The sequence below is a fragment of the Achroia grisella genome, unplaced genomic scaffold, assembly GCF_030625045.1.
Source record: "Achroia grisella isolate CSIRO2021 unplaced genomic scaffold, CSIRO_AGI_Agris_v1 utg352, whole genome shotgun sequence".
In the NCBI taxonomy this organism is placed as follows: domain Eukaryota; kingdom Metazoa; phylum Arthropoda; class Insecta; order Lepidoptera; family Pyralidae; genus Achroia; species Achroia grisella.
The window spans coordinates 574,596-591,487 of NW_026712812.1; the positions used below are offsets into that span (position 1 = coordinate 574,596).

Genomic DNA, 16,892 nt, shown 5'->3' on the forward strand with positions numbered 1-16,892 from the left:
GTAAAACCACAAGGGCACAAGTGGATGGACAATAAAGGCGTGATCCCAACTGGTTTAAAACTTATCGCTCCTGTTGACCTGCCGGGATTATGATCTTAATTATGAAAGCATCAGAGTTGATTTCGGCTAGAAAATTAATTTGGAATGTAAATACCTACTTATACCTACTATTTGTAAAATAATATTTTAAAAGAACTTAAAACAGCTCCAATATAAATTCTGGAATTGGTAGACCATCCAACAAAAATATAGAATTTAAATTAGGAAATGATGATTTGGCATGTCTGTAGCATATTACAAGATAAGTTATAGGATAAATAAATGTAATTGCTATATTCTTTTTATATGTAAAGATAAAATTAACTACTAGCAAACACTTGACAAATGTTAGTAGTAATAAGTATTCAAAATTTGCAACATCTGTTGAGAGTCCAATTAACTTAAATTTTTACTGAACTTATTTAAAGTTTCTCTCTCTCTCCCTCCCTTTAATATTTATTTTTGCACTCTGAAGAGTGTAAGAACAAATATTGAAGAAGACAAAGTTCTAGGGCATGCTTATGTTTAAGCAATAAAAGCGTAAATTTATACTGTTATGTTATATACTACAAATTTTAAAATATATTATAAAGCCATTTTAGAATTGTAATACGTACAGTAATAAAGTCTATTAGCCAGTTCTAGAATACTTAAAATTGAGAGTAACTTATTCATAATAGCCCTATGATTGATACCTTATTATACGTCCGATATAGCATGATGAATAATAAATTCATCTTTATTAAACTTTAAAGCTCATACGGTTCATCAACTTTGAAAGCTTTCTATTTAAGATACCGGTTTTCATGTTCTTTCATATCGAACACAAAATCACTTGTATGCTAACAACTGGATAAACATCGTTATTACGGGAATCTAATTCAGATGTATTGGATCGGTCTTGGAGCGTCACATTTAGCGTGTCGCGTCGTTATTGATGCAGGCACCAATGTGTTGTCACTGCCACATGCCAGATAACGGTCTCGGATCGTAGCCTAAATATATTTTACAATCTCGTTTTATTACATTATCAAATAGGCGATCGAAAGGGCCATGCGCCCACGCGAGCGTGTTAGTACGCCTGTCAAAATCACGACCTACTCAAATGAAATTCCCGCGTAAAAACGAGAAGAAATTTCATACAAAGGTGGGTTTAATCTGTCGCCAAGTCACGACCGTTGTATCGAGCTATCGCCAGATTTGTCGGGTGCAGTGTTCAGCCGGTGTCGTGCTGGGCGATGGGAGGGGAACGGGGTGCCACGGTGCTACTGCCGGCCGCGCGTCATTCGCCGACGACGCCGGTTTTGCCCTCGCTCACTTCAGTCTGTCGTTGATTCGACCCATTGGTACACGTGTATTGTATCATTCGCTTTCAATCGTGTGTTCGACCCAAACTTGTGACAAAACTTGGTGCACTACAGTTCTGAGTGAATCGGATTATTTGCAGTGTTCGTAACGTTAAACAATAATGAATGTGTGTTCTTAGTGATTACAATTAAAGGTTCTGGAATTTCGAGCCGATGGTCCTCTTGAATACTAACATGAAAATAAATGGTAAAGTTCTAAAATGAATGTTTGCATGAGTTCTATTGGATTTGTTCATTATCAAATTTTGTATGCTATTGTTTACATGAATGATGATCTTGGCTTGCACGAAAAAAATAGATGTTTCATGACAGCATCCTGCAGAAAGCATTAAATTCATTCGAATATTTAAACGAGCCCTGAGATACATTATCCGGACCACCAAAAAGGCAAAACAATGGTGGACCTTGTGTCTGTCAAACGACATTGACTCTGAATGTAAATTTGAGTTAGCATGAACAATGAACATAGTGAGTTAGAAGTCGATATATGAATAAAGGTTTGTGTGTGTGACCCTGCTGCGCCTACGGGACCAGCCGCTGTGGGTGGACGACATAGTTCCAAACCGCCTAGAATACGACAGTGGGTGTTTGAATGGAGCCAGTTAATAATAATGGTGAGATTTAATCACCGGCATAGAGGTTACAAAACAGAGCTATACGCATGTAAAAATCTGTAGAAAAGAATCATTTACAATAACATTGAGACTAACGAAATGCTTAAAAGGCAGTAGTGAATCTATATCAGCTTGTAGTTTACGTAGGTACTAACCATTAATATCGTAATAATTATTTCGTTGTGCCATATTTTTAGTTTCAATTTTATCAATTCTTCTTAAAAGTACAAATTTATCTTTTCAACTAGTATAAAATAAATTTTAAATCTTTCAAGAACTTTGCCAGATGAAGCATAAACTTCACATATGTTACGAAATTGACCTCAGATGTTTAGAGACAAAAAACAGAGCACTCTTTTGCACACATGTTTGATCCTTGAAGGTAGGTACCAAAAACTCTGAGTAAATAAACTCACATGCTCCTTTACGAATGTAATGAAAAAACAGGCTACAAACTGAAATAACAAAAAGCCAAAATAGTATTGAATTGAATAGACACCAACGCACCTAAATCATAACCGCAGAGAAGAAGGAAATTTAATTAAACAATGGATTACCAAACGTAACTCTGTTATTAGAGAACGCATCTGTTGTAAATGATAAATGCGCTCGGTGAGAGAACAAAAAAGTTAATTTATTAAACCTGCACAAGCGAAGGCGGCACGTGGGCCGGCAGATGTGCAAGCGCATCGTGGGGTCTGGGTAATCCATAAGCACTTCTTTTATATTGTGTTTCTTAATATCTATAATAGCATAAATCGTAACATGCTATTTTTAAAAGTTGTTCTTTATAGTAAAACGTAATATTTATTAGACATTTAATTTTCAAATAAAACAACCACAGATTCGCAAGAATGGTGACTATCCAAAGAGGTCAAGTCCGGCTCGAAGGACCGAGTTTTTCCACCATTTATGATCGGCAATGTCCCGTAGATGGTCATAGCCATTTATGGCAACTTGCTCCAGCATCGACTTAGTATTGACAACTGTGGGATAGTCGACATCTTTCGTCGCCTTGACTATAACTACGATAGTTATCTGTTCTTTAAAAGTTTTCTTATTTTTTCTACATAGTTAACATACAGTAATATAAGTACAGTATAGTAAACATAATATTTACTATATAATTTTAATAACCACAACGCATCTTTCTTATCTTTTAATTATAACAAAAACACATTAAGATTTTTCTTTTTGAATATACGTGTCCAATGAAAAATGTAACATAAGTCTCCTAATAAGTTCAACTTAACATTTCAAAGCAGTCGTAAAACATAGTAACAAGCTCAAACAATTTGCAAGGAAATGTAATACAATACTTCCATTTTAGAACCGTATTGCCAGTAACACGACGCGGTAAACACATTGTAAAGCTAACTCAAACAATTCTTGGTTGATGCTAAACTTTACCTTGTATTTGAATAATTGCCAAGAACCCCACAAGAATATTAATATGGTTTTACATTTAATTGCTGAATTATACTGATAAGAGCAATATTGTACCATTGGAAACTAGATATAACACCGGATACATTTCTAAATATAGTTCGAATTAAATGTTTGAAGGAAGATTTAAAGGACACAGCTGTTAATGTGAACCGGAATAATAATGACCTAAGCCATCAAAACTTGGCACGTTCCACACACCTGCCTGACAGCTGCCAAATTTATAACAAAATTACTCCCTACGGATACCATATAAACACGCAGATGGTATGCATCTAAAAGGCGTTTCAATTGCCTCTTGTACATGTACAACTTGATCGTATGATGATGAGATTTAAAGATATCAAAGTTGGTTCAACTACGATAAACCTCAATTTGGTAAAAAGACAAGATATTAAAATATAAATTAGAACCGTGATTTAATCTTCTTATTTCCGATGAATGGCATCATTAGGATGTCTAATACAATTTCTGTGCCAGTGTAATTCACTTTAAAAATCTTTACGAATTAATTTACTATGTCGAAATTCATTCCTTAAAACGCGCCCAAAGCGAAACCTCTTAGCGGAAAGTGTGGCAGACGAGGCCATTTCTAATATAATTAATCTCATCCCACCTTTAATCTCCAATTTCCCTCTCGAAGTAATTGAATAGGCTACATTCAAGCTCTGAAAATTGCTTGGCGCTTAACCTTGCAGGTTTCTTATTATCGTTTATTATCACTTTTATTTTCGTTTACTATAGTAATTTAAAACATGTTTTGCAATTCAATGAACGTAGATTTGCTCATCAGAAATGTTGATTGCTATAAATACGATGGCCCACGTCTAACACCCACATTAAAGTATCTAATCGAGACATCTATCTAGTAGAAGTAATATCACGTCTCGGACAGGCTGCTTCCAAAGGAAATAGAGCTGGAAATAAATCGCCCTTACCCCGAACTTATTCTAAAATAGTCGAGCATTCACGTCCTCCATTTCTCTACCTCCATTACCATATCCTGTATGCTCCAATGTGTTTGTTATAAATAGTTGCTATAATATTTCACCTGAATATTGCAGTATAGGTTCTAATGAGAGTAAATGATTGCTTTGCTTGATTTACGTTAGTAACAAATTTAGAATCAGATTAATCAATAAAAATTATATTTATCATCGCGCCGAAAAGGAAATTTTAACGCTGGATATTACAGACTTAATTCATTGCGTAAGTAATAACAGTTAATTAGGGGCCGGAAGGTACAAACATAATTTACTTCACGCCAGAGTTCCAATATTGCTATTATATGGCATGACTCGGACATTGCTCGGGGGGCGTTGATGACATTACATCGTTAATCACTTCCATTCTTCGTTGCTGAAATTTTGATTTTCAATTTGAATGGCCACAAACAATAACAAATCCAATAACTTGATAAATGTCTGTGGTTAATTAAATGTTTTTGTTGACGCGTCGTTATCTCTTTTATATAGGAATGGCTTGTAATGATTTGTATGTGTCTGTATTCTCAAAGTTGACAGTCGGATGTGAAACTTTTTTTCTTTAATTTTTAAAACATTCTCACGTGTTCATGTTTTTTTTTGTTATCCTGTTTGTTTCGAATAAATTACTTGGTGGAGTTATTACCACAGATGTTGGTTCTTTTTTGTTGTTTCCTCTCTTTTGTATCTTTATTAATGTTGTAAATACTAAAGTACATAAGAAAAAAGTCCTAACAACATAATTTATTTAAGTATTGTTTGCGCCTGTTATTATTAGTTCTAAAACGCACACTGAATAAATCATGATGTCTTTTCTGTGATAGTATTTAGTTTAATTATTTGAAAAGTATTTTCTATTTAATTAAAGTATTATGTTTTTCAAATTCTTTAAAATTATTTTATTATGCTACTAAAATAATGTGTATTAATTCAGCGATGAAAATTCAAGTAGAAGTTACATTGAAAGTCTTATGTTTTTTTTAAAATAACAATATATCTTTGTGTTGTTATTTTTATGACATGTTTGTTATGTTATTACACAGAAATGTTGTTTCAACTTGCAGTGAACACTAACAACATTCAAATGTAACTAGAAACTCTATTTGTTATGCCTTTTTTATGTTACAACTCTCGTGTTATTTTTATTGGACTTTATACAAGTTTGTTCTCCGACGCCTTACGACATATCTCACTTTGATATATCGCTTATCATTTCTTTATCGTATTTGAAACAAATTCAGGAAAACTAGTTATCTGTAGTGATATACGATGTTCTAAAAACTACACGATGCTGGCACTAAATCAAACATGTAGATTTTATACCATCTCTTTATTATTCAAACTAAATTTGATTCGTAAATATGCAACATCAACTTTAAATGCCCAATTACTGTTTGTTTTTGTGTTGATTCCGTTATAATAGTGGCCAAGTATTTATTAAATAAATATGTATAACTGTATGTCGATGCTTTCCTAACTGTATGAAAAAGATAGTATGTAAAAAATGATAAATGTTTGTAAATAAACTATGCTCCGTATATTCCGTTGGTAACAGAAAAGTTAACAAATAATTCTGCAATAATACGAGTACTTAATCTGAATCAAAATATATATTTTAGAGTTACATTTTAACAGCAACCAGATCACTGAACTTAAGGCTGTATGCATATACAGCCTTAAGTTCAGAACGAACAATTTTTTTTTATTTTTATACGGCATCATCATTTGTAGGAATTATATTTGATTTTAAAAATAAAACGGAACCCTTTAATAGCTTCATTTATTATTCAGACGATATACAAATTAATGTAGACATTTCATATAAGTTGTAAACATTATTTTGTCTGGCTGTAAAACACAGGTGGTCTACGCTTACCATGCTGGCAGTATGCCAGATTCGAACGGTAACTAATCACGGATCTTATACATTTAGGTTACTTGGAAATAAATTAACATTAACGTTTTTAACAATGTTTAAATGTTTTTTTAATCAAAGTTTAAATATCTCTACACAATAAAAATTAAGATATTTAGAAGTAATGTATATATATTTATTATACGTTACGTAAAAAATACAAATTTTAACTTAATCGTGAATCAAATAGAGATTAAATACATCTTTAGAAAATCTGTGTCTATACTAATGATATAAAGGGAGAGAAAGTTATGAGTACTCTGGCAGACCACTAATAAAAAAAAGTAAAGCTTTAGTAACATTTAGAACAAGGGTCTTCAACCCGCGGCCCGCGAGCGCGAGCGGCCCGCCGATGTGTTTTCTGCGGCCCGCCAACAGCCCCACTCTCACTCGGCCCACTCTCAATAACGACAACAATTAAGTAATAAAAAGTACCTTTAATGGAAAATAAAAAAATCCTTATAAAAATACCTATGATGCGACCCGCTATGCAGAACAAAATTTTTTTGGCCTTTGATTTGTCAAACGTTGAAGAACGCTGATTTAGAACAAAATTGTTATTGAATTTAATAATAATAATATCCGTGGACAATTCACATTGCGTTAAGCAGAGCAGACCGATACAAACAATCATACATATGAATACAAATGTTTGTACCGTGCGAGGAATCGAACCTGCGACCGTCAGAAGTAAAGCGATGAGCTAAACCACTATACTACGGAGGCCGTCTATTATTAATTTATATAACATCATCACAAAATTCCGCAGAAATTCATTAGCAAAGGGTTACAACATTGTTTTATGCGAACGTATGAGATATACAAGTAGATCCTTCCCTGGATCTATTAGTAACGTTGCCGCCCCAACAATTTGGGATACTTCAACTTCAACTTAAACAATCGTTGTGTAATTCCTTTGTTATTATTCCTACATTAATTACTGATGATGGATGAACAGTTCGGAATGAATTGTTACCGAAATTACTTATTACAATTTCTACACAGATGTTTGCTTTATTGAGTTTGCGGTAATGGAAAATAGTTATAATTATATAACGTTCTATTAAATATGTTTTCTTATGGATATCTTTTTAAAGAAGTGAGCAATGTTTGTAGGAAAAATTCTAGACGAATCTCGACAGATTATTCAGATTTGTAAAATAAAAAGTACCCATAATTGGTGAACTTGTATAAATTGGTAGATGAATGTATGAGTATCAAAAGTGGTATGTATGTATTGAAACATTTGATATACTGTAATCTCTGACTGTCTGAATGAAAGGCAGGCTTAATAGTATATGTTTATGTAAATAATGGACCATGTAGATTAGCCAGTAAATTTTAATAATATATCTTATTATTTACAACATAAAATAGATTGTTCATCTTCATCAATAGTATAACTTTTTATTTTTCTATACAACATTTAAACAAAGGGTTGATTTATCTTTGCAAAATTCTTTGTTCCCCGACCTATTTGTTTTGCTTATTATTAATCAAGATGCCCATTTAGGTTCATGCTAGCTCTACATCTGGTTCAGAGGCTGCTGTTTTACTACAGACAGATAGCGAACATTTTGCCGTAATAATATTTTATAAAGCAGCACTTTAGTTATCGATTTATATGGAATAATGTTTAATTGTGGTTATATTCCTATAACTATATTTATAATTGAAAAATTTATTAAAATTACCAAACATTAATTGTTAATATTTTCTATCACTTATGTTATATAAATTGTATTTATACATATGATTTATTATCTTGACTTATTTAATTTCGTGAGACGCATTCGTGAATTACTATGATTCATGTTTGCAATCTGTTGTTGTTATATAATATCGAAATGTTAATCATTAATAATCATAATTTTACTTATCTTTTTTTGTTCATTTTACGTCGAAGTCAATGCCTACGTGTAAAAATTTGATCACTATCCCTTCCATTCAGTCAGTCAGGAATAGCTCCTTTATTTAGGGAGTATTGACACTAAACTTATTGGTGAGAGTTAAGAGTGTCACAGCTTTTTTAATTGATAAATTATTCTGTAAGTCACACTCTTAAATTAATTATATCCCAAAAATTGACCTGCATATATATTATTGTCCTCACAGAATTAAGTACTTACTTCTATATCCTGTGATTGTAGTAGTTTGTATACGACGTCTGATGGCTGATCGCTCACAGTAAGACAACGTCTTCTCTGTCCCGTATCTCACCAGCGCTGACCGCCATATAAGTCCCTACAATTAACTGTCATTCTCTTTTCTTTGTATGCCGTGCCGAGATTTAATTGTATGCCTTACGTGATATGCTTGTTACGTTTTGTATTTGTGTGTAGTTGGTGTTACTTAAACTTTATTTGTGTCAATAATCTACATGTGTGTGTATTGAGTATATGTACCATAAGTACGTGTAGAGTGCTATAGATAACTTTTTTAATTATAGGTATTAAGAGAAAAGAGTTTACGTCGACCGATTGCAAATATCTTATACTAACTTATAGTATTAAATTCAAAAGTGACTTTGTTTTTTATTTAGCACTTAGCTTGGAATGTACGTCTTTACTTTTTGTACGGGTCAATCATGATCTCGCAGATAAAGTCTGGGCCAGAAGTTAGTCATTTTATATTTTCTGTGTAGTTACAAGTACATGGCATTGCACATACATGTCAATTGATTAACTAGTTGAATAAACTGCTATCAGCGAATAAGTCAGTGCTGATTTTAATGTCAGCAAAGTTAACGAACCTTTATCAACTACTGGCTGATAACTAATAACTGCCTTTTGATAATATCAAGAAAAATGTTTTGTGACATTTCTTTTCATTTGTTCATAATTCTATAAAAATATATATATTTATTTATTGGATAATATAATAGATTCAGCCGCCAAGCAGTTTGCTTTGTAATCTGGGTTTCAGTGAAATCAAAGAATATGTAGGCATAACATCTTAGTGCTTCGGAATGGCAAGACATGGTATTATCACAGGCATCATATGATAACGTGATGTCCGTGGTGAGCCGTCATTTCAATTAAAAAAACCTAAAGCGTTATAATCATTAGTGTGTATGACGAACATTAACTACACATTTTGTTAAAAAAATATAAAAAAGAGAAGTTTTTTTATGTTTTCACGATGATGTATTAAAACTCGCACGTGATGGGATGGTGCGTTGAGTAATCGTAATAATTTAATTACTTACTCTCGTATTTGAGTAATTTGATACGTGTCGTTAATTTGAAACACTTTAATGAAGCAATGACATAAACAAACGCTACAGAGAAAATATTTATTTGTCAAAGGAGACATATTCTATACAAGTAAATAAAATTGACAGCTTTTTACTAAATATATATGAAATTATATACCAGTACTATGTACATTATGTACTACTGTTATTTAAAAAATAATAATATCTATTTTAGTTCGCGAACGATGTCGCGTGTAATAGCTAGTTAATTCATAAAAATAATATGTAATTACAAATTTTTCATTTTAAATTAAAATTAATTTATAACTAGTATACGAGTATTTCGTTAGCTCTGTAGTATTTGTAAACAAGTCTTATACAGTTAAATCCCAATATGCAAATGAAAGCAACTATGTATTTATGTATATGCATGTGAAAGTAATTGAATTGCATCAGTATTGTAGTTTTAAATAAAACCAAACTAAGGAAAATTGTTTTAAATTATTAATTATAGTAAGCTATATATTATGTAATAATATATTGTAACGGGGACTGATGCAGAGATAGATATTTAATCGATATCACTAGAAATAGTAGTGTATAATATACAACAGTTAACTAAAACCAATAATATGAATTGGCAACTCTAATGCATAGTCATATTATAAACGAGAAAATATGTGATGACGGATGATGGATGTTTGTTACTCCTTTACGTAAAACTACAGGAAGAATTAAAATGGAATTTGGTGCAGGTATAGATCATATCCTGAATTAATACATATCATACTTTAGTCAAATTTGGGTGGAGAACTCGGTATTCGTATATACTATGCATATGGATACCGCCGCGTATATATATAATTATTATATATTGTATTGATTTAAGGACAAACTCAAAAGTAATAATATGAAAATTACGAAATACCAAGGTTGCTATTAATCAGTGACCAAGAATACCGAAATCAATAACCCTAATAAAATCATCTAATACTTTCTAAATCATAGTCTATAGAACTTTATGCTGTGCAGGATACAATGTTTTTTGTAGTGAAGATCTATAACGATTATATATGTACCTCTATAGTAAGTATGTAGAGTAAACAATAAAGGTGATCAGCATGCGTGTTAGGAACGATTTATTTCGAGTTGAATGGGTCAATTTATAACCAATGATAGTGTCACCAGCGGGCTATGATTACTATCATTCAGTATAGTGGTTGGACCGTAACCCGATACCATTCAACTATCTGTCGTGGATGAATTAATAATGTGACAACTGCGGCGCTGACAACCATGTTCTATATTCAAGTACTTTGTTGTATTTTTATTTAAAATATTATTATATTGCTAGTTACTTCTTCCCAAAAGAATGTCTGCTGGTCTAGCGGCGTAGTTATCAGTATTATCAACAAGTTACTTGCAACTTCGTTTGCTTTTTATATTGTGATAAAATAAAACCTATCTTCGTCCTCGTGATATATCTCACGTCAATTGTTTTAACTTCCGTTCAGCTGTTTAGTCCTGAAAAGTTAACATTCAGGGAATCACACATTTAAACCTAATAATAATATCCGTATGAATTAGATATTGACGAGAAAATTTACGTATTTTCTATCATTTGTATAATGTAAATTAATGTGATCTCTCGAAATATATGTACTTAATATAAATTCATTAGTAATGAAGCATTTAATGATAAGGTTTATTTTTCAAATAGTGACTCCACAGCACAGTTTTTAGAAATTTTATGTCAAAATTAACACTGACACTGATCAAAAGGTTCATTCCTAACCACATTTCTATCCAATATCAGCTACTTCCATTGACCGCATTCAAAGCTATGCGGCTCGAATTATCGATGATCAATAGCTCAGTGATAGACTTGAGCTGTTGATACTGTGCAGAAACGTTGCATCTCGGTGCATATTCCATCGCGTACATCATTAGCATTCTTTTAAGGAATTGGTCGGATTGATAACAGCTGTTGAACTGTTGAATTTATATTTGTGGCAGGTTATATGATGATATATAACCTGCCACAAATATAAATTCCACCCCGATCATTTGGATTTGATGGCGGAAACTTTTCGTTACGTAAAGGCACAGAACAGAGCATCAGCTTCCAGAAAAGGTATTTTCTTATTGATATGACATTGAATCGCCTTCGCAATGCAATCGCAATGCTCCTGCTCTCTTTGGTATTGCAAGTGTTAATATACGATTATAAACATTTACAACTCCATACTTACTTATTTACCTTTTATACAATAAAAACGTCAGCAATTTATATTGAATTCGATTGGTTAGTTTAGAACATTAATTCTGTATGAAAAAATATTTAGTACAACATCTTTTAAATTTCTGTATCTGTCAAATTTTTCCAACATTTTATTACATATTCAAAATTTGGGTCAATTATGTACCCAAAATATTATGACTCTGGTTTATTCTTCTTTGCCAACAAATCACTCAATCAGCCATTGATCGTAAACAAAAACAAGCATGTGATTATTAATTTAAAGCTGCTATAAATATTTTAAAATGGAGACGCCTACAATGGAATGGTGCTGAGACTTGACAGGGCAATCCATCAAATGATGCTAGTACTATAGGTGCAGTTACACTTCCTCTCGGTTCAATCAAGGTTTTTGTACGATGTCAACGGCCTCTCGACAACAGTTCTATAGAAGAACGCTGCGCACACATTCTATCACACCAAATACAAATTATATTAATCATAGTATACTAGACATAATAGATGTTGTGAAGCGAAAATATTTTTGCACGAGCGACCCCCTAGTTTTTGCATGATATGCAATTATGGTTAACGATTCTAATACCGGTACAATTTGGCTAGTGACTTTATTGAACCGGACATGTTTAGTATTAGGATTCAGCTTTCTAATACATCATGATATTTGCGAAGTGTTCGACGTCCGATATCTGATTGCGTTGATAATTATGGACATGTCATGATTCGAAACTGCGTATTCATGTTGACCTGCGCTCGCTGTTCTCTCCGCGAGAACAGACCGATAATGTCAAACTTAACCTAAGTTAACGGGCAGTGAGTCACATTGGTACGCTAACAACTGTTAACAAGGTTAAGTTCAAAGTAAACGCGGATATTTGTACCGATATGTGATTATGACATATTCGTAAAGAACTAACAAGGAAACAGACAGTTCATGTTTTATAACATATCGCTGGGGCTTTTGAGATCTTGCCGCGACCTCACGTATATTTAATATCTTGAAAAATTTATATTTCCTCTCAAAGAATTTAAGAGAATGTTTAAATAACTGTCAGAGCTGTTATTGTATTTTTGTCGGGGGAAATCTCGTTAAAATTGAGAGGAATGCACAAAACTGGCTTTCATTTAAACAACGGGCCGTAAAAAGATAAAGTAAAGGTCCTTCCAGAGCTCGTGCACTCGAAATGCAAACGAATCGCGCACTTGACTCAGATTACCAAAACTATAAAAAAGTTTGGATGTATTTAGGCAACTTTTTGACATACATTGTCAAATATATTTACATACATGATGTTTTTTTATATATAAGTACTTATTGTATTTATTTAATTGTATATCACCCCAGTAGCTTGTTATTCGTCCGGACTTACATAATTGTCTTCATTCTCTACAGTTTGGTGAGTGAATTAGACCAGGCTAAAACCTTGCCTCCTCATAAGTTCTCATTGACAAATCACTCTGTTGAATGACTGACGTCTTTCAACTATAATGCATTTTTTATAACAACTACTCATCAAATGCTATTGGAGCAGGATCTGTTTGTATGTCAATCTATGAGAAATAGTTATATACTATATTAAATTATTATAGTTATGTATATACCTATACATATATGGTTATCAATATACCTTTTAAACTATAGTATATATCATGCTAGTGGGAAAAATGGCTAGCAGAAGTGACGATTGGCGTCATTTATTATAATCTATCGCGGAATGATTTACGTTTTCCACGTCATTGTACCTTTTGTTGTAGCTATATTGAAGACTTCTAACGACCTCCACCCCATTGGCCCCAGGTAATTTAGGATTATCAGTAAGTTGGCCCCGCTTTCACAACTGATGAACGACCTGAGGATCTCGTTCCTTCACACCTCTTGACATGCCCTGCTATTGAGCAACAAATCGTTTCCCTTTCATCGCTCTCTCTTTGGGTCTTGTTTACATGAGATTTCATTTTAAAAGCCCTCGTTAAAGTGTCAACAATCATACCCAGTCATACCGGCATCAAGTCAATTTATTATCCTATAGTAAATTCGATAAAGCACTTTCGCAACCTTCAATTGCTCCGTCAGATAATTATGCGAATTAACAATTTACAATTACTGTGTTCGATGTGATACGTTATTAATGTACATCTTTTATTAAATACCCTGAGGATATAAGAGAGATTAATCAATTATGTACCTACTTTCACCATTGCTGACTTTTTACGTCGTTTGCTTCATATATTAATGCATATCTATAGTAGTTTGTAACTACTATTGAAAAACATCTAAATTGGCTTTCGAATACTTCTCTTCATAAAAGTTACTTTTACTATATAGATATAATTTTAAATACTTTGCATATACTACACATTTAAAATTTTTAATCGAACAGACTGTTAATTGATGGATGGACCGCACTGTTGCCCTGTCTCGTTAGCATCAGCTTATAATGCAACCTTGAAATGTTTTTGCCTTGTTCTGAGAATAATGTTCAATGTATACTTACATCTATTTATAGAAAATGTTCCATTTAAATTAATCGTCTTCAACTACAATACGTGTTTTATATTCTTATTGATTCATATTATTTTTGGATGACTATAAGTTTTGCTTTTATATCGTCTTACATTGATTAATTTTATGTTAATATTAGGACCATTTATTTCATTTCCAGTAGAATATGTTTTAGGAGTTCAAAGCAAAAATAGAATTTCATTTGGCTCTAAATATGTCTAATAAACCAAACAAGTATGTCTAATGAATTTATATAAAATATTTTCTAAGTTTATACATGGTATTCTGATTAATTTACTTCTCATATTACTACCTCTTCATTACGTTTATCCCATTGCTTCGAGGTTTGGGTATATCCTGTTCCTCCACTTATAGAAACCTTTTCACCCATTATAATCTATCATTACTCTCCAGATACATATGTTATATTTTATATGTCCCTAGTCTAACTATACCAATACATACAGACAATAATATTGTGTCACAACACTAATATCCGTGAAATAAATACAAAAATTTTGTCTACGCTTATTACTCAGCTTACTTTATAAACTTCTTAATAGATTTACATTTATTAAATGCTACTATTCTTACATTATAACATTCGTTAATGTATGAAATCTTACAAATTGTAGTTTCGTAATAGTCGTAATACATTTTATGTTAATTGAATTCTTACAGAATTTAACACTATTATATTTTATGAATGATTTACATAATTACTTAAATCCTGTTAAATATGATGCGACTGATCTTAGCCGCGTTATATTGAAATCATATTCTTACGCAGTTTTAGTAATATCTTATTACCAAAAGTGCCTAAGCTTATGGATGAATTTGTCGAAGCCGACAATGCTATAGTTTTTACATAAATTCTACTTCTATGGGTACTCTTAAATGATTATATACTTGTTTCAAAAGTTAATCCTAAATTACATCATTGTTTTACAAGAAATCATCAAGTAAGTGTATGCAAACAGCGTGATAACAATTTAATTGATTACAGTGACAGTTCGCTGTCTTTGAGTTGATAGTCACCTATTGTTAAATGTAATAATTAACATTAAACATAAATATAGTCGGGAGACAAGGTCAATAACCAATGTTGATAACGTCTCATACCTACATACCTCAAAGGGAAGAGGAAAATCATGTTTCTCTATTTAAAATTGGAGAAGTTTAAAATATAGAAAATTGAGACTAATATGTTTAATAGTAGTTTTTATTCTTACATCCGATAGTCACAATAACCGCTGAAAATCAATCATGTTATAATTATAAATTTAAAAAGATCGCATGCTTGGTATATATATGTATTAACTAATTTTAGTATGTACATATCAAAGTATAGATTGAGGTATTATTAGGTACAGCATCTCTTTAAATTCATCTCAATGTGCGGTTTGTTGCTCTTATTAGCAATTCCAATATCAACTGGTCTGGTCATTTCGAAATTATCGATACAGTTATAAACTGTCCCCAACTTCTACATAACAGTTATGCTGAATACACGAACTATTTGTTCAACATCTGTAATTTAAATTGCAAATAATGATGTTATGCTACTGCAGCTTTGTTTGCACTGTTCAGGTCAAACTTAGTCGTATAATCAAGATCATACATGATTTTATTTGACGGTACTCAAACATTTTGCTAGGAACAATTTAGGAAGTGAAAAGGCTGTATGAAATGTGATATACATAAAAGAAGACTAAGCCCAGACAAAACGATGGATTGGAATTAGTGTAAAAGAAAAATTACTACTGAGCCGACCTCGAAAAAAAAAGCAAGGCAATAATGATAATTTTAGAAATAATTTCTTATTATTACTATTTACAAGAGGTGAACTGGGAAGTTGTATAGCTATATATGGAAAACAAACGAATATCAATCAATATGCGCCCTCCTCAGAGTCCCTGTGTGCATGCGCTACCATATTTGGACCACATACGGTTATACAACCTTTTCAATATATTTACATTATTATAAGACTTACTGTTTTCTTTACTACGCGAACCTCTTCGCAAATCAAGGGTATTTTGATTTTATTAATATTAATTTTAGTACAACATTCAAATTCTAATTTAATATATGTAAGCCAGGTACCAAATTTTAATTAATAAACAGCAGACATTGTTTAAAAGTCATTGTAGATACAGTTACTAGATATAAGCAGGTAAAGTGTCATTATAATAATCTCTTTTCTTATTTGAACCTAATGATACTGTTGTATTACTCTATTGGTGAAAAATGCATTAAATTACGTTGCATAATTAAAAGCATCTAAGCGTACAGACAGCAGCAAAGAATTTAGAAGGATATGTCTAGATCTCGTCATAAGACTTGAAATCGTGCCACTTAGGCGTACGATAAATATACTAAGACGATATGAGATCTGCTTGTAAATAATATACACGGTACGTTTGTTCTCAAAAGTATATCGCAATATGCATTTTGTAACAAACGTAAGAAAGTAGTAGGTAGATATTCCATTTTCACGCTATAAACACTATATTTTCAATTACCATGCTTTTAAATGTTTCACAATATTATATCAACGGATCTAAAACCA

General features: G+C 32.1%; 1 protein-coding gene across 1 annotated transcript in view; it reads left to right on the plus strand.

Moving 5' to 3' along the window:
* The first annotated feature begins 1,341 nt into the window (after positions 1-1,341).
* The window catches only part of LOC131843857 (caskin-2), a 137,204-nt gene continuing 121,653 nt past the window's right edge, over positions 1,342-16,892 (plus strand). Inside the window, exon 1 of the mRNA XM_059192618.1 lies at positions 1,342-1,593. The gene's annotated coding sequence lies outside the window, so the exon portion shown is untranslated. The remainder of the gene's footprint in view (positions 1,594-16,892) is intronic.